Here is a 19,293-nt window from a genome sequence, read left to right on the forward strand (position 1 = left end):
AGAAAATAAATAAATCAAAACAAAGCTCTAAAGTTAACCAAGAAGTTTCTTAAGCGCTACTTTTGATATTTATTTTAATGGGAAGAAATCAATTTTATGTCACTTTTGTTAGACTTAGAGGAATTCTGCAGTGCTCTTTGCTGACAGTGGGAGAAACTCCTTGTATTGTGCCATTGGTCAGATCTGGATGTAGAGATTTTCCAATGTGAAAGCTTTTTTTTTTTTTTATGGTAGGGTTTGATGCTTTATGGGTCATTTCTGATCCTGTGTGGGAGTGTGGTGACAGTTCATGCAAGGCCTAAAGGATCTTTTTGCTCTAGAGCTCAGGAAAAGAAGAAGCAGACTTCTTGTGGCCACCTTGGCAAGAGGTGCACCTCCTGCTGCTCAAATCGTGCTGCTTGAAGATGCACAAGAGATGCATCTTCCTCTTTCTTCGCTCCTACTTGAGATCATCCTTCTTGTGATCCTTTTGACCCAACTCTGAGCTACCGCATTAATTTGATGTGGTTTCTCTTTGCCATGTAGTTTGTGGGCTGCATAAATCTGAACAGGTTGGCAGTCTCATTGTGAATCAGGATGTGTGGAAAAGAGCCCCAGGTACCCAAGGTTTGCAGTCTTTCTCATGCTATCAGAGTCCATGGAAATTAGGTGTATGGATACCAGTCAATAGTGTCAAAATGAGGGCTATCTGCAGAAAGATTATTTATCACTTTGTCTCTGCTGGAATTCAGGGAGGTTTTATTGAAAATTCATCTTTCATCTCCCCTTTTATTCTTTCCACTTCATTTCTCGCATTCCCGCTTACTCTATCATAAATATACCCTCACAGCTCTGACTGTGACTTTACAAGCTTCAGCCTCTTAAATCCAATGCTGTTCTTTGCAATCGACCTCACCTTTCAGGAGCAGAGACTCTCCTGGAATACGCAGGAGGATATTGGCTTGTAGAACATCGGATTTACTGTAAATCAGTTAACTTGAACTTTTTTTTTTTTTGGTACCTTTTTCACATCACGGCAGTAGAGAGTCCCAGAATCTGTTCACTCTCAGAAATGCAGAATTATACTTAGAGCTCACATGGCTTCTGTGGTACCAACAGTGTGTTTTACTTTGGTTAATCAATAGGGTCAAGAGGTGAGAGTTTGTCTGGTTTATATCACTGTTTGCCTCAAGTCAAATAGGTAGCCAATTAAATTTTCCAATATTGAATGGGAATAGAGTTGGTAGTGTCAGCTCTTCTACAAATGGATATTAAATTACGTGATGCAAAAGTGGCTAAAGATGATTCATAGCAATAATATGACCCAGTTATGTGTTTATTGCATTTAAAAGACAATTGGGGGGTTGATTTCATTGCCAGCTGTGTGGTAGTTAATGATCAGTAAGAAAGCACCAAACTGAGAACAACTTCTGTTTCTAAGTACAGCCCGTTGTGCTGAATTTCAGACATTCCCAGATTGAATTGTGTGTGTGTAATGGATCTAAAAATAAGGAGAAATACTCTTATTGGGGACTAGCAGTATTATACTCACTGTAAAACTGTTCATAATCTACAATGAAAAATCACATGCAGAAATGATGGACTTGCTTTTAAATGCATATAATTGCTCTGACCTACAGCTATATGACTCCTGATTAACGCTGGCCATAAATGAATGTCCTAATACAATTTTGAAACCTATGCAATTAGCAGTAGAAGACAAAATTGTTACTTCCTCTTCGGACTGACATTTTTACTGCAACCATTAGTTTTAAAAACATCAGGCTAGCTCTCTGCCTGAGTGTTCTGTCCAGTGTCATTGTTTTAAAAATTCATTTCTGGAAACAATTGTACATATGATAAACATCAGTTTGAAAATTTAATTTACTACATAAAGAATTTGGGGACATAGTTTTTCATAAAACAAAATAAGTCAATTAGAGCCTTCTTTTCACAGCCTGCAGGTTTTCTTTCAAGCAAAATAGCAGTGATTGGTTTTGGTCTATAAAAGTGTAGGCATTAAAGCTCCAAAGAACGATGTGCTACAATAATGTTGAATTGAAGGTACCTAAGAGAAAATGAATGTTACAGGGCTTTTTCCTTTGATTTTATAGGTTTTTTTAATGTATGTGGCTTGTTAGTTCCATTTAAAGAAATGAAAATGCAAATATCTCTTGTTCTAAAACACACTTTGTTTGAAAAAACATGAATTCTTTCATGCAATAATTGAAGTGTAGCAGCATCCCTGTGTCTCTCTTCACCCAGTGCTGCAGTGGAGATGATTCTGTGGTGATATGCGGCATCTCTAAAAAAGCATGGCAAAAAACTGGGTGATGCTCTGGACAATGTGCAGAGAAAAGTCCAGCTTCACTAATTTGTTTTTCTGGCTGGGGAAAGAATCTAATCTGTGGGCCTGAATTTTGGACTAGTGGATACTCCCATTGGGCCATTTGGGCAGGTTTTTGAAGTTGGGATGGAGCGGAAAACAGAATTTTAGCACTGCTTTGTAGCCATACTTTTAGCTTAAATCCAAACAAAATTTGGTTTAGTTTCTCAGAGAGTTGCCCGATCTATCCTGATTGTTCAGAGACAAAGTTTTCTTAGTAGTCCAGTACCTAATGGAAGAGCTTTTCCGACATCATGATCTGCCAGATCCCTTGACTTGGACTTAAAAAACATTTATACCAAGGAATTGCTGGAAATATAAATACTCTGTTCTATGTTCCTGCAGTATTCAATTGAGCTAAAAACTCCAAATGTTTTGTGCTAGGCACAGAGAAGGAGTTAAGTGTTTTTGAAAACCTAGTTGTGTTTCTGTAAGATTTAGTCTGCAAGAGTTGATTAACGTGGCCATGTTTGATGGTTATCCTGCTGAAGGTGCTTTTGCAGTGGACATTGCTTACTGCCTGCACTATTCCTGGCTGCTCAGGCAACTGAGCAATTGCAGAAAGATGGGTAAGAAAAATAGCAAGCTTGGCAGGTGAACCTCACAAGTGAAGTAATAGATAAAAAAAATAATCTTCAATTTAGTGTGAAGTTGTAATTATTTTGAATTTTTGAACACACTTTCTCTTTTTATCCAGAAGAGCTAATCCCTGATCCTAATCTGCCCTCCAAAAAGTTAAACTCATTGATACTGATGTGGAATACTTCCAGGGATGTTGTGGCTTGCCATATAGCATTCTAGGGAAAGGCAAGTCTCCATGATTATGGAGGTCGTATGGACCAGTTACATGTAGATGTTTCATCCTTTGGTTGGGAATGTTGCAATATAAGGTATAGGGAGGACAAGATGTACCGGGTTTTTCATCAGTCCTGTTTTGCTCTTGCTAATGCCCTGACTCCTTTGTGCTGGGTTTCTGTCATCTACAAGGAAAACCAGTCTTGGCTTTACAGTGCTACAGACTGCATTTCTATTCCACAGGTATGAGATCTCGCTCTACATTGCTCTGTCTGCTGGATGCTACTTTTGGGAAAGTTAATAAATGTACTCACTGTTCTTCCTGTTTAAATTAGTGTGGTCATAATGCGTCTCTTTCTTCTTTTCTTCCCCCTGCTGTCTTTAAAATGTCCAGTACAGGACTTTGTCTGACATGAACTAATTTTTTTTTTTTTGCAGACTGTTGGATATCCCACCCATCTTTCCCATCTCCAATTCTAGTATGTGGAGTTAATCTCGGACAAACTGAAAACTCTCTACTCCTTCTTGTTTGCCCTTAAACTGCAGGACAGTAGCCTGTGATGGTGCTATAGATAATTTTAATTTTGGCTTACAGTTTCTGAATGTATGTGGTGCTAGGAGATATTTTTTACTCTTAAAAAAAGCTTCATTTGTACATGTGGTTGCTTAAATGCACACATGTGAAAAAAGGAAAGGCTTTGTTTTTAAAGAAATTTCAAGAACTTTAATTTTATTTTCTTTTATAAATAATATTTATCTCTTTCTATTTTACTTCAAAATCAGCACTGAAAATTGCTGAATGGCGATTCTCACATTTTCTGTGTGGAAACTGTTCTGTACAGGAGACCTCATGTGTAACAGTGTTGAAAATCTAATCAGGAATGCTTCATGGAGCTGCAAAATCATTGTTGGATAAAACATTTTAACAGAGAAGCAAAGCTGTAATTGCCAGAGAAGGTCATGATTGCAAACGCTGTGTTGACTGGGTGTGATTTGGATGAATCCTGATGGTGCAGAAGGAAGCCCAGTTATGCCCTAACCTGTTGACTGCTGTTTTCTGTCCCAGTTTTCCTTTTGTGAAACATAGTTGTTATGTGGCTAAAGGTTGGAAAACAAAGCAGAAATTCTGATTACAGTCAACAAGTTCAGCATTCTGCACACTCAGGTCCCAGGCGTGATGATATTGTGTGCAGCAGTGCCATTTTCCACTATCGACTTTGTGAGCAGGAGCTTTCTCTGACCTGCTCTATAAAGCCCATGTTGCATACAAAGCCCAAAGTCCCCTTTAGATTTATTAACAAAGAAAGCAACAAAAAATAGCGTGCTGAGCTACTCCAAGGGCTCCTCCCCAAGGACTGCACTGCTAAGAGCTGAAGTCTTCTCTGCACACCAAGTGCAAACAGGGGAGGCAAGATGTGCTTTGCAGAGCTGCTTAACCCTTTCCTGGAAGGAGCGACATCTCACTGTCTCTCAGGAATGGGAGCAGGGTGGGATAGGGAGGCAGTTTGGTGTTTATTTTTATCTCAGTCCTCACACCATGCATACACTACATGAGGTTTTGTATAATCTAATAGGTAGATTCCTGCTGTTATAATTCGGAAAATTCACAGTTGAAGGTCTTGTGACTCCCAAGCCATTGTGTGCGTGTCACATGTGTCACTGCTGCAGACTACCCTTGCAGTTGTGCTTGGGCAGAGATGAGAACTATACAAAGGGCCAGTGGTACATGTCTATCTTGGCATTTATTTTCCTGAAGCACGTAGATGTCTCATTTTGCTCTTCCCTGCTGTGAATGCCACCCCAATGTGGTCTCTCAGTGATCCTGAACTCCAGCTCTTGCTGTTGTGTTTTCCACTTTCTTGTGGTTCTGGTCTGTGTTTTGTGGTTTTTTTATAGGTGGCAACTTTGAGATCCTTGGCCTCCTCTGGCATTGCTAGGAAAGAATACAGTAAGACCTTTAATCAGAGCCACTCTGCAAACTGGTGCAGCTCTTGTGGTGGATATTAGGCACGTATACTTTCCCTTGACCAGTTTGGCATCCTTCACTCTAGTGTAGCTCTATGGCATGTGTGTACATGCAAAGCTGCTTCCAGTTTGATTTTACCTTGCAACCTGAGACACGTGGCAGACATCAGGAGTGGGGGAGAAGGGTCATCAGTGAAAACACGGAATGCCCTGGTGCTCTGTTATTTGAGATAGGAAGGGTGGTGGGAGCCTTGGGCCATTTGCTAGAGGGGCTGTGGCTCCAACCCCATGCTGTTTCCCTCTGTTTGGTACCAATTGAACAGCATCCCTGTTCCCATCCCCAGCTGCCTCAGACCTCATGCACAGTGGTTCACCAGTGGTGTCAAGGCTGGTGGCATCCCAGCAGCTTTGGCTGCTGGAGATGATAGCTGTCACCTCCTTCACCTCCTCGGCCATCTCCGCTCCAGCAGGTTCATGCACAGACAGCTGTCCTGACAACAGGGTGCTGGGGTGAGCTGCTGCTGAGCCTTTGCCAGCATCTTGGTGGGTTGAAGTGCATCTAGAATGCAATTGGCACTTAGGCTATGGTCTTTGCTCTAGACATTTCTCTTGGGACCTGACTTGTATAAAAGAGCAGCAGCTGTGTTTTGCACCAGCTTTAATCTGATGGCTTTCCGAAGTGCAGCCTATTCTGGGAGCTTAACCTTGTAATGGCTGAGGCCAGGCACAGCTCTCAAAGGAAGAGAAACTGGCTTTTGATGTTGCTTCCTCTGAGGAAGAGAGAGGAGCATTTCTTACAGCCTTTTTTCCCTCCTGCTGCTCAATGAATCCAGCCACAGAGTTGGATCTATGGGGAGGCTGTCACTAGGAAGTGCTTGGCTGCTTTTCAAGCTAACACCTGAAAACAATGCTGTAAGGTAACAAACCTTCTCAGTTCCTCAGAGCAGATCTCCCCATGACCAGACATTCCCCATCAGACTTTGCTGATGGCAGCTGACAGGCACCCGGGTGGTTAGCAAGACTGAGAGAAGACAGCTCATAGTTCATTGAAAAAAACATCAATGGCCAAAGACTGCATCCTCTCTCCTGAGCAAATGTGATCCACAGGGGTTCACGACATTGAACTTGTGGGGCTAAAGGAATAGAAAAATTATCTCTCATACCTGCTTGGTGTCTTGCTAAAGAAAAGCCACCATGCTGTGTTCTCCCAATCATGTTTAAAAACCATCCTGGGCAAGGTGACCTTGCCAGGCTGCACACAGCACATTGGACAGATGCTGACAGCTGCATTTGCAGTGATCATTCCTCAAGGATGATCATACGGTTTGCTCCTTATGCTTGCAGGTTTTCATATTTGATTTTAGACTATGGTTAAAGCACTGGAATCCAGATTTGGCACCATTTCCCAGCTCTGCTACGCTTCCTTGGGTGAAACAGGTAATATTTTCCTGCTGCTATTCCCAAATGGAAATCTTAATCAATCTTTAATTAACCTTGACTATTTTCTTTGTTTAGCTTGCAAGCTATTGGGAGAACAAGCTTTTCTCATTTTAGCAGTGGGCTGCTGCCTATTTCTGCTCTGGCCCTGGCATATTGCTATAGAATAAGTACCATCAAAAATAACAGGACATTTCCTCAGTTGTTATCTTTACCATCATGGCAGTCACACCCATAGTGGAAATGCTGTCATTGGCTTGTCGATCTACAATTTTGGCTAAATTTTGAATCCTAACATGCACAACAGGAGCGTTCAGATAAGCAGTTTTGCAACATCTGTGTTGCTTGTGTTTAAAATAGGATTAAGAGGAATAAAACAAGGTACATCCATGAAAAAAAACCCTGCATCTCTTATGCAGTCAGAGATGACTAGAATTGTAAGCAGTGAGGTGGATTTGGATGGAAATCATGAATAATTTTAAAACACCAATTTAGGTAGTCTTTGTGGTTTTGTTTTTTTTTTAACTTAGTTTTAACATAGTTCTCTTACAGCCCCCACTCCCACTCAATAAAGTATACAGATAGAATAAGGGGATAATTTAATGTGCTCTTGCTGTTCATACTATGGATGCTTTCTTCTGTCTCCACTTGTGCTTCAGGAAGAAATGAGACATGTTTAGCAAATGGAGGTTTATTGTAGGACTTCCAGATCTCTGAAGAGCTCTGACGTACTAGACTTGTCATCTTAGTTTTTCACTGAACATATTTCTCCTGTCCTTGTGTTCCTGCACAGCTGTGCATATGTCAAACACAGTTTCCTTTCGCTTAATTCACTACAAATTGTGCCATGAGCACCTGGTCCAGTTTTCCTCTGATTTTGTTGCATCACTTAGAGCAAAATGTAAAAATCCCTCTTTTTTTGCCTTTTGTCATCCTTAAAAGCAGAGAACTGGTATTCCTAGAGAGTTTGTGAGCTAAAAATTGCTGTAAGCTAATGGACAGTGAATTAAACTCCTGGCCAGCTGTCCTAGGCCACTGATCCTTGCTCTGTCAGAGTTTCAAGGTGTTGGCTTCCTTATCTGTAAAACAGAAATATTACTTGCTCAAGTGTGGTTTGGAGGGAGGAGCTGTGTAATACCTACTCTTTGCATTGAACAGGGAGTCCAGAAGCCATCAGTTGAAAGTGTATTTTTCAAACTGTTGGGTCCACGAAAAGATCTGGAGGCTAGCAAAACAGGCTGCTTTCAGCTTGCATTTCTTGCCCGTTGGCCATGACAAAACCAATGCCATAGCTTTGCCCAGAAGGTTCCCCATGGCTTGAAAACGGAGGCATCTGCTGGGTTTATGGACTTTGTTGCTCAGCTTGGCAGTGGTGCTTCCTGTAAATTGATCAGACCTGTCTTTACCTCTAGATTTTGCAGCTGTATGAGGAATACTGTCTTTATGACATAGCTGTGGGAGTCAGGGCAGCAGAAACTCTGTCTGGAAGAGATGGATATGTGGTCACGTAAGGAGAAGACAAGAAAGCATAGGTCTTCTGGATGTGCCTTTGCACAAGAGGGATTTGGGGATTTTTGCAGGGATGAAAATGGCTTTTCTTGATTCCAGTGCACCCTGAAAAGCCATGTGAAGTAGCGTTTCTTTGCCCATTTTCTATTCCTTTCCAGTGGCAAGTTTCAAGGATGTATGTTCTGCTGGTTGAAATCATGAATCATCAAAAAGGTGCTGGTTTGTGAGCTGGACCAGCCTGGATTCTACAGCCTGATGGTGGGCTCCTTTGCTGGGAGCGTGGCCCAGCATCATCAAAACTTCAGTGCTCCCCAAAGGGCAGGATGGACCTGCTGCTGCTTCCACCTCTGCCCCCAGCCCCATGTCAGCTGTGTCCCTCTGCTGCCCGTGATTATGCAGCACCAGAGACATCTCATCCACCCTTTTTTTTTTCCTTTCCCCGTTTGAGTGAGACACCAGAACAGGCAGCACCAGCTGCCAAGAGCCCCCATCACCCCTCCCCTTAGCTTTTGGAGAAGGGCAGTCTCTCAGCCAAAGTAATATGTACACTTCCATCCTTTCTCCGTGACTTGGGTTGCACACACAGTCTGCTTTTATAAAGAACATCAGTGTTGCACCAAGATATGGGCTGTCATTTTTGTGAAACTGCTGAGTACCTGCTCTCTTTAAATCAGAACCCTTTTAAAAATATGAGTTGATCTTCTACTAATTTAAACTAACGTCTGTAGAGCTGAAGATCAGGCCTTCCACCTCAGTCAACCCAGGCAGAGCCATCATGGGGACTTTCTTCTCATTTCTTCTATTTTGTGCATTAGCTCAATGAGAACATAGTAATGCACTGAAAGTTGTTTAAATTTTTATAGAAGTATGTGTTTTTGAAATATGCCATGCAAGCTCCTAGCAGTTGGGTAGGTTACCCAGGGCCCCTCACTGAAGGCACTGCTCTTCCCTTCAAGTTGTGAGAGAGATGCACAACATCCTAGGCTTTCACAAGCCTGCTCAGGCCTCAAAGTTGATTAACCCTTTGCAGGGTCATGTCTGAGTGTGATCTGAATTTATAATGTGCTGTCACTTCCAGAAACATGTGTTACTATCATGCTGGTGTCCTCTCTCTGAGAGGTGCATGTGGAGAAAGCAGACCAGGTTAGCAATCAGCTGTGGTGGATAATGGTTGAGATGTGTGTTGGTAGGTGATCTCTAGGTTGTGTTTCCATACTGGTCTTAATATGATGCTTCTTGAACTGTTTCACTTCAGATTTTAGCCTGATGCAGCCTCTTCTCACCAACCTTACTTACTGTATTTACTTTGGTCCTACTCTTCTCAAAAGCCCTTCCCTCCCACCCCCAAGGTTAATTAGTAATTCGGTAGTAAGCTGAATCTCCTCCCCCGAAGATGCTGTAAGCCATGCCTGTGCTGTTCATGGGTTCAGGCCATGGCACACTGCCATCAGATCTGTTGGATGAGGCCTCCTGAATGCAGAAGAGAACAGGATGCAATAAAAGGAAAGGGCGAAGTCCTCTGTGACACCATATCAGCATGGCCCCATCGATGTCACTCTGTGAACCTCTGGCAATGTGATCATTTGATTCTTGAGGTTTTGCATCATCTAAATTATCCAAAAGAGATTGAGAGAGAGACAGAGCATTTTTATGTCTAGCAGGCATAGCCTTGGCATCTGGCTCTGTCCCCTAGATCTCCCAGGGTCCCTTTTAGCGCTATTTCCTATTTTTCATATTACTAAAAGCTGGACTGAAAACTGAACCTCGCCCTTAATTCTTTTTCCATTTTGAATCTAGCAAGATAAAAAAGTGTTGTTTTACATAAAAACTAAGCCTCAGCAAAGTAGACAGATTTATTGAATTACCTCATAGCAAAATGAGTGTGTTTCATTGTCACTTTTTTTTTTTTGTCTAACAGGAATTTTTTTTTTTTTTAATCTACTGATGCCATGGGGAAATAGCTGCATTGGCTATGAAATAGAGAGAGGGCACCACACACTGACCACTCCAATAATGTGCACCAGTAAATAATGTGCAAGAGCTCAAGGATCCTAATTTCTGAATATATAATATATTAGAAGTTAAGCTGCTGCAAAAGCACACAAAAGACTTCCCTGAACCTTCATAAATTCTTATGCTTTAAATTAGAAATAAAGTAGTCTCTTTTTCATTAAATGATAGGTCTTAGCAGTGCCTAATATTCAGTTCATTGCAAATAGTACCAAATTTTTACATATTCACCGCGTATATTTTATTGCTGTAATTTGTGGTTCTCCCAAGCAGAATAATATTTTTACTTCACTGAATATACCTGTGCAAGTTAAAGGTCTCAGATGTATTCCTTTAAAGTGACAGTTCATTCCAGCTAGGTTCCTGCTTTATATCAGTACTTATTCATTAAAAGTAAGTATAAAATACAATGTCATCCTTCTTAGTCCCAGATTCAAGCAGTGGGGAGCCAAATCCCGAAACTCATGAAGTGTTCTCTATTCACACTTGGGCTCAGAGCACACATTTTGCTGCAGGCTGCTCCCTTAATGCGTTTACCTGCGTGCTTCGTTAAGTAAATACACCCCAGCGCCAGCCTGCCCAGGGTCTGCCTGTGTGGCAGCCTCAGCTGGTGGCAGCCTGGCTTGCTGCAGCCTTGCCGAGAGCACTGCAGGGACTCCCGGCTTCATTCCTGCTCCTCCGTCAGCTCTGCAAATAGGGGAGTGTTTTCTGTGCTGTTTGGTAGGCAGTGATTAATGACTGCTTGGTGTGGCAGGGAGATGAGGGAAACAGGTGAGGAGGATGCTTGCACACAGCAGAGAGGGATTTACTCAGCTGGGCTTTGAGGGGCGACACCGCAGCGTTCAGATGAACCAGCACATTTAATGCTACCTTCTGGTCCGTACCTCTCCAGGAGGCAGCTATGCCCGTCTGTCTTGCACCGCACAGGCATGCACACAATCTCTCCCTTTCCCCCCAGCACATCTGGAGCATGAACTGGGGAAAAGGCATGGGAGCCTTTCACAGTTCGTCAGGGCATGATCTCCTCTGAAACATCTGCCTCTCAGCTGAGATTTTGTTGACTCTAAGTACTGAGAGCTGAAGCAGAGGAGAAGATGAAATGAAGACTCCTAAGCAGTTTTCTGCAGTACTTGCCGTAGCAGTTTGTAGATGGGGTGTGAGTGTCAGAATAATTTCTTTAGAGTGTTTTAGGAATGAGCCTCAAAGTGTGAGCTGTGCCAGTACCTCTGCGTTACACACGCGAGCGTATGTGCGTATGACACGCACTTGGGTTAATTATTTAAATCTTAAAAAGTTGGAAGTCGCCTCTCTGCATATGAGTGCGCATATGTGCACAAACACACACACATACAGCACACATGCGTTAATTACTTAAACCTAAAAATGCTGGAAGGCACGCCTTGATTCTTTTTTTTTTTTGTCTTCTCTTTTTAAATAGCAGATGTTGTTAAAATTTACACCAGATTGTAAAATCTGTTCCAAAGGACCAGTTTGAAGTCTAACATCTCCTTCCCCTGCTCTTTGCTTGCTCTCCAAAGTGGTTGCAGTAAAATCCCACCTCTCCAGTTACTTTGTGGGTGTTCTCCCAGTTCAGAGAGGAGAAAAACAAACGTGTCCCTTTGTTGTTTGGCTTTGTGGAAATCTTTTTTTCTGATTTTGATGGGCATTTTACTACAGCATCCAGTTGGAGACAATTACGAATAAGTACTATTGACAGAGGCAATTGATACAAAACCCTTCCTGACCGTTCTCTCATCAGCTAAAGAGAAGCGGTGTTTCACCTACCAAAGCGTTATTAAAGGAAACTCAGCTATAGCAGCTGGTGTCAGCAATATGCCTTGCAATCAAATGAGAAATATGGTAGATACTCCAAGACATGAGATAACTGCCAAGGCTTATTGCAGAGCAAAGAGCTTTTCAATAAATGTTTTCTCTGAAGAGCATCAGATTTCACTCACTTCTCACAGCTCAGACATGCCTTGGCAATCATGATTAGCCTCATTTGGGCCTGTGGAATCTATTATTTTATAGCTAGTCTCATAGCTGGCAGGATGACAAACAGTTTATTCCTCTTTGGAGAGAAATCGGACCAAAAGACACAGAGCTTTAATTCAGTGCTCCCCCACCTAAGATATTTTTCCCTTTCCACCTATTGCTTAAGGCAAGACATCTAATGTTTGCCTTGATGGCTCTGTCAGGCTCTTGACATCCCAGATTTCTCTCTTGCCTGGATGAGGACAAATCTTTAATGAACTTCAGGATTTTGTTCTTTTTAAAGTCAGGTAAGGAGGGTTTACAATTCATCCGGTAAGAAAGATATAAAGATCTATGGAAATAATAATTATTCTTAATTAGCTATATTCTCCTAGTTGCCCTGTGATCTTTCTGTGCATTTGACATCCCAGAAGGAGGAACAAGTGGGCTGGTTATCTAGGGCTATTTACGTGACCCAGTTACACATGGGCTGAATGAGCAAGGGGAGTAAGACTTAGACTTAAACTTGCTTACCAGAGCCCTTTGGGGTTAGATTTTACCAGGCAAAGTTATTTATTTCCCAAGCAGCTGTTTTGTTGTGGGGTTTTTAACCATTCTGTCCGTTTGTCTTTCTGTACCCTGTCTCTGAGCACTCCTGGGCTGAGCTGGCAGCACTGGGAATTAGGTGTATGTTCCTGCCCTGAAAAACCACACTCAGCAACCCTAGAGGATCGAATCCTGCTTCCAGCACCCTTTGGTCTACCTCTACATACACAGATGCCTTTCTTGATGGAGGGGAGCAGCATCTCGGTACTCAGTTTGTGCCCAGACCTTGTTCTTGGAAAAAGCTCAGTTATTGCTATTTTTTTTCTTTTTTTTCTTTTTAGACTTGGAGCTGCAAGTAATGCACAGTAATGCCTTTTCCCCATTTATAAAGGAGCCCACAGCCTGGATGAGGTTTAATTCGTGTCTCTACTGGGGAGACTGGATCTCCACATCTTGCTCATCCTAGCTACAGGGCTGTGTTGAAAAAGGCTGATGGGTGCTCAGCATCAGGCTCTTCAGCAGCAGCAGGAACCAGCTACAGAACAAGTACTGCAGAGGGTCAGCCCCACAGTGCTTACCTCCCTTTCTGGATCTCTGATTTCACATTTTTTGCTTTTCTTCCCCCCCCCCCCTTTTTTTTTTTTTTTTGTTATGGGAGAATGATGTCCAGGTGGCTGATTCTGCTGTAATTTAATGGCAGCTCACTCATCTGCTGTTGTAGTGGAAACAATAAAAGGCCAACTGCCAAGGAAAGTTTGGCTGAATGACCTGTAGCCATAATTGAATTTTGCACAGTTCTTGCACGGTCCCTTTTTCCCCTCTCATGCTCACTCATCTTGCTGCTTCTTTTTAATTGACAAATTTAAAAGGAAAACTCTGTTGCACAACAAGTTGAGAGTTGCAATGATTTAAGAAGTTACTGCTGTTTTTTGTATAAACTGGTGTCAACAGAGGCATGTGCTACTTGCTGTAGGGTCACAACTGAAGTCTGCCTGGCTCGTTTTTCTACTTTTGAGGATGGTGAGTAGTGGCCAGTGCTCTGACAAACACTTTGACTAGCATAAACAAGTTTTTTCCTTCCCAAATTCAAGGATGAATTAGTTTTTCAGGTCGTTTTATCTTTGGAATGGTGCTCTAAACATAAAATCTCATCTACAGAAGAGATTTATACGCATTAAAAAATCAGATATTTCTTCTGAAGATGAACTTTGAATATAACAATTCTTGCTGCTTCTTGTCTTTCCAGTGCAGTATATTTCAGGACTCATTATATCTTAAGTGAATTATCTTTACTTGAGAAAAAAATATTTATCTCTTGGAATAATACATTTAGAAGTGCAGTGCAATCACATTCAGTATCTGCTGAAGCTGATTAAGTGTCTACTTCTTCAGAGAAGCCAGTCACTGTGACTGCCACCTGGAATAATAATGAGAAGAGAGAGGCAAAGAAGGAATAGAAATTATTCACTGAGTTTCGGGAAATCCGAATGTTTACAAAATCGTTGAGAACCAGCTTGCTGTTTGCTGCTCTTGCAGGGCTAGGCACGCAGCAGGGATCTGTTTAACCCTAAAACCCAGAATCCCTGAGTTTCATTTGCTTTCTGCAGAAGTGATTTTTGGTTTTCCCTTAAAAAATATTTAAAGGCATAATTTTTTGTGTGGTTTGGTACCTAAAATTAGGAAATGTGGTAATAACATTTAAGCTCCTAAAATTTACCTCAAGGGGACAGTGCCATGGAAAAGCATTTGTTATTGCTTGGATTTGAGGGAGAGTCCATATGAGGGCTCTGGCCTTTGATGCCTGTCATCCGTTATGTGAATGTGTTAACAAAAAGATGGCATTCTCCCAAAATAGCCTGAAGTTTGATGTATAATCCACAAGGCAATTTTGCAGGAAACCCTAACTTTTTTCATCTTACAGAAACCTCTAGTGGACAAGACTCAAAGTATATAAGTGATTTCCTGGGTCCTCATGACTTTAAGTTACGCTGGCAGGCGTTTTAACATTAATAATCCTTAGTTTTATTTTAGTGAACATCTATTAAATTTAGTTATTATGTATTAAAAAGCAGACTGAAAGCACTGACATTTTAAGGAAGCTCAAATTAATGGTTTGAAAGGTTTCACGAATTTATCAAATGAATGGAAATCTAAGGAGAAAAAAAAATCCACTTACGAAAAATGACAGCTTTGATTTCTGCAGATCTATAGATACCATATTTAAGGATCTAATTTAAGTTGGGGTTCATGAAAGTGCAGATTATTGACATTTCCAATCTCTGCTTCACAGCAAAATTAATTAGGAGGTGATAATTTTGGGAATGTGTTACACGAAGCCATTGTAACGCAAAGTACTTGTAGAGCGCCTTTGTTTACTGATGCTTGGGTATTATATGAAAAACGTAATATGGAAGCTGAGCAAGTGAGATTATTCCTCCCTTTTATTAAATAAAGGATTAGCACTTCATTTGCAGTAAAAGACAAGCATTTCTCCTGTGCAATAAATCAAGACAATTTTTTCCCAGTCTTATAGGAGGGAGTATAATGTGCACACACAGGTACATACAGTCAAGAAGAGGAAAGTACTCTATTTACTGAAACCTTAAATTTTCTTGGAAAGATAAATAATGTTACAAACTGACTCCCAACATTTTAATAATTTAAACCTAAACAAACTTAAAAGCTTAGCTTGCAGAATAGTTTTGCATCAGTGGAGAACTCCAGCGGAGGCTTGAGATTGAATGTTCTTTCATAACAGAAATTGTCAGCCACAAGAAAGATAATTTGTGGTGATATAATTGCTAAGAATAATGTCTTATTCCTCTGGCTGGAGAATGAAAGTGCTTTACATTCAAGTGTCAAGTTGCCCTTGGACTGCAAAGCCAGGTAATGTTAATGGGGTCTGTTCCCCATTTAAATGCATTCTAGAAAACCTGTCATGTTGAGGGGAAAAAAAAAAAAGAAAAGAAAAATTGTAGTAAAGGAGGATTTGGTGGCAAAAAAATGGAAAGAGAACAATAGTATGTATTTGCAAAGTAGTCTCAGAAAACCGAATTCTTCCATTTTCTGTGCTTGCTCCTGAACCAAGACCCAAGAGGTCTTGTCCTGTTGCAAGTTCAAACGTTTCACATTAAAAGCTCAGAAAATAAGTGTTTCACTGGGACTAACAGGACTGGAGTTAAATTGTGATTTGGGGACAGCTTGGTGTGGAGGATGGGGACGAAGGCTGGTCTCTACAGCTCTTCTGTAGAAACAACAGGTGCAATGAAGGGACTGAAACCAAAGAACATTGTATTGCTGTTTGCTTTCCTTTGCTTAGAGGCAAAATATCATCTGACCTTCTACTGACACAGTCTGCTGCAGTGGATGTGACTGTGTTCCCATTATTAAGACATTTGGGGTCTGGTGGACCACCCACCTGCACTACAGGGGGACCCCAGGCTTTACTAGAAGGAGAGGGTGGATGAGAGAAATGGTGACATGTATTTTGTTTTGTGTCTGTGCTCCATAGAGTGAATGCTGAATTTGGCTATGTGGTCTCTTTTGTCATTTTAATTATGTGTGGGGAGAAGAAAAAGAAGCAGAGGCAGATACTTCTGCAGCATTTTGAACTTTAGGTTGCCAGAACATGTCATATAAATGCCGAGCTAGCTCTCTCAGCTTTTCTTGTGGTAAACTGTGTGTGAGGGTTTGAGTGTGTTTGGAATTAATTTTTGAAATTAATTTTTTAAAAACAAGTATTTTCATATTTTAATGAGGCTGTGAGCAACCTGATCTAGTGGAAGGTGTCCCTGCCCGTGGCTGGGTGGTTAGAACTGGATGATCTTTAAGGTCTCTTCCAACTGAAACCATTGCACGATTCTAAGATTTTAATTCCCTAGGTTTAGATATATTTATTTTAGATCTGCTGCTGCAGAGTCCAGCTTTTCTCCAACTGTGTTTCCCCACTGAGATTTACCTATGTACCACTTGTGCTTCCCAACAGTAGAGCACAACGGGTTTGAAATGCGTACAGGTGTGGTCCTCTTCAGCCTTGCTGGCTGGATGCTGGTATGAGGAACTAGACGGATGAGTGAGAAGCTGATAACCCTCCTGCAGTATCTGTTCCTTACTCTCAAGTTGCCTCTGATCTGTCAACTGCTGCATTTCCTCAGGAACCTCAACCACTTTGGTAAATTTTGGACGTTAGGAAGAGAAACTGCTCAGGACTGTGTTTTACTGGACCCTGTTACTATCAGTGTGACTGGAAATACATCCTACCCAACAGCAGATTTTCCTACAACCTAGAGGGCAGAGTTTCTCTGTCACTGACTATAGGGTCCTGTGGTCAGTGATCTGCCATGCTGGATGTGCTGTGAATCTCATGTTGCCTAGTTGTCTATACTACTGCCTTGCTATTTTGATAGGTAAAAGGAAGTCTGTTATCAATGCATGCCTTGATGTCCTAAATTTTGAGCATGTCTCTTGTTTACTTTAACCTTTTAGTAGGGGAACACTGTGACTCCAAGACCCAGCCATGTCTTCGAAAAAGAAGAGCGCCTTCATATGTGAGCAGGCTCTACATGGGCATGCTTTGGGGTGCCTCGCTAGATTTGCAGCTTCTCAAATGTGTTCCTGTTCAGCCTAAAACCCACAGATAGGGCTGTGTGTTAGGGAGAAACATGTAAATTGGGAAATCCTTCTGTGGGTGCTGTAGGGAAGCCCTCATGTCAAAGGTTGAAAGAATTGTGGATGCTTGAGGTGTTGAGAATTAGAGAAAGAAAGAAGAGGCTGTAGATCCCAGACCACCCTGGGAAGCCCAGGTGCAAGGCACCTTCGAGACTTGATTTTGATAGTTAGAGAGAGCTGCAGTGCTCAAGTCCAGCGCAGCAGGGCTCAGGGCCAAGTGGTGAGTCATCTATGTGATGGTTACCATCTTGCACCATGGGTCATGTGTCGGGATCAGGCCTTCTGGGGATGTTTCTCCCTAATTTGTTTCCTAGTGTGATGACTGCTTTTCAGCTTCACATACCTACGCATCAGGTCAAGTTGGTTGGTGGGTGTGAGATGCAGCAGTCAGCCACGTCTGGCGTGAAGCACCCTGGACATGGCTGAGATGCTGCATCTTGTGCTACTAAGGTCAGCCTCAAAAACCTGAGTTTTTTACTCCTATTTTGTCATTAACTATGTGTTTAACACTAAATCTATTAATTATTAATCTGAGTGTATTAAATCAGGCTGATATGTAAAGGACAGGAACAAGGAGTGGACGTCACTTATTCTGCTATTAAACATCTGCCCTGAAAAAAAAAACCTAAAACAAACAGCTACCAAAGTACGGGGCACAACTTTTTGCTCACTTTTGTAATTGCCTTTTAACATCCCCCTACTCACATAATTTTTTTTCCAGGAGTTTTGTGCTGCTTTTGTGTGGGTTTGAAGCAGTGCCAGGGAGAAAGCTCTCTATACGGCTCTGCCACTGCGTGCTTGTGCCTTAAATTTTGAGTGCAGTTCAATGTGGTGGTAAGAAAATGAGCAGTTAATGTTGTTCAAGTGTTAATTGTGCCACAGTGTGTTTTCAGAATCTCAACCCAGCAGTGCTAAGAACATTTAATTAATGTTTTTGTGCAATTTCTCTGAATGGGTGGCAGGAGTTTGCCTGATAGCTTGGGGACAGGCTGTGGTGGCCCGTGATTGCACATTGTCCTCGGTTTTACTTCCATCTGAAGAAACATGAGAAAATCACTGTACATGGAAAGTCTTGTTTGTAACTTCCCTCAGACCTGGCAAGTGGTTCTTTGATTTCCTTCAGGCCTCTGGCACTGTTGAAGCCAATGGCACTGGCCTGCAACCAGCATATGAATTAGAGGAGAAATACCCTTGTTCTCCTCCAATGCAGAGATAGCAGGAATGGAAGATCTCACTATAAGAGTAAAAGCTGTGTATGCCTGCTTTTTCTGTAGATCCCTGTAGGAAGGTAAGGTGGCCTCTGTGCTATAAGCAGTACTTAAATTCTGTGGACTGGCACAGGCATTACAGAGATGTAAAAAATGTCTAATCAGGTGAAATTAAAAAAATTCTACTAGTATTTTATGAAGACAGTTTTGCAGTGGTATGTTGTGTAACTGAAGGGATAATCAGATTCTAATTAGACCCTTTCTTTTTAGTATTGCTCGATGAAGTAAATCCTTCGAGCCTCTCATGCAACCTCTTTAAAGTATATGGCACCCCAATATAAGCTGAGTAATTACTGACATTCAAAAGCATTAAGTCTTAAATCAGCAGATGGAAAATACGTATTTGTGATGCATACAATGGAAACAGCATGCAGAAGGTCAGCAAAACACATCTGTGTTTGGAATTATAAGAGAACTGGATATGGCACTGACCACTAATAACACATATGAGCTATTCAGGATAAGGGTAATCAACACTTCAGGTCACCCAGAGCGGCTGGTTGCAAATATATTATCTCCTCTAGAAGCCTCTCTCTCCCTGCTTTACAATATCACACTGTTGTTCAAGTGCATTACAAAAGCTTTTGCTCATTTGGAAATGTAAATTACTACTTTCTTTGCTGCCAGAGGTACTGTATACCATCATCCAGAAGAATCAGCATGAAGCCATGCATTTGAGGATATGTCATGTTGCCTTCTTGCTTTTGCCAGAGACATTTAATGTTTTTCTGAATACCTTACTTAACTGTGACCAGC

At 41.6% G+C, this 19,293-nt stretch overlaps 1 protein-coding gene and 1 long non-coding RNA gene across 25 annotated transcripts in view; one reads left to right on the forward strand and one right to left on the reverse strand.

Annotated features, from left to right (window-relative positions):
• ADGRL3 (adhesion G protein-coupled receptor L3) overlaps positions 1–19,293 on the forward strand; it is a 520,635-nt gene that overhangs the window by 310,012 nt on the left and 191,330 nt on the right. The gene's annotated exons all lie outside the window — the stretch shown is intronic.
• On the reverse strand, positions 7,337–9,387 carry LOC108504404. The gene is made up of 3 exons (XR_001877097.1): positions 9,368–9,387; positions 7,969–8,044; positions 7,337–7,641 (listed from the first exon to the last, which is right to left on the reverse strand). It is a non-coding gene; the product is annotated as an uncharacterized LOC108504404 (long non-coding RNA).

This window comes from Lepidothrix coronata, unplaced genomic scaffold, assembly GCF_001604755.1.
Source record: "Lepidothrix coronata isolate B3197 unplaced genomic scaffold, Lepidothrix_coronata-1.0 Scaffold162, whole genome shotgun sequence".
Taxonomy (NCBI): Eukaryota; Metazoa; Chordata; class Aves; order Passeriformes; family Pipridae; genus Lepidothrix; species Lepidothrix coronata.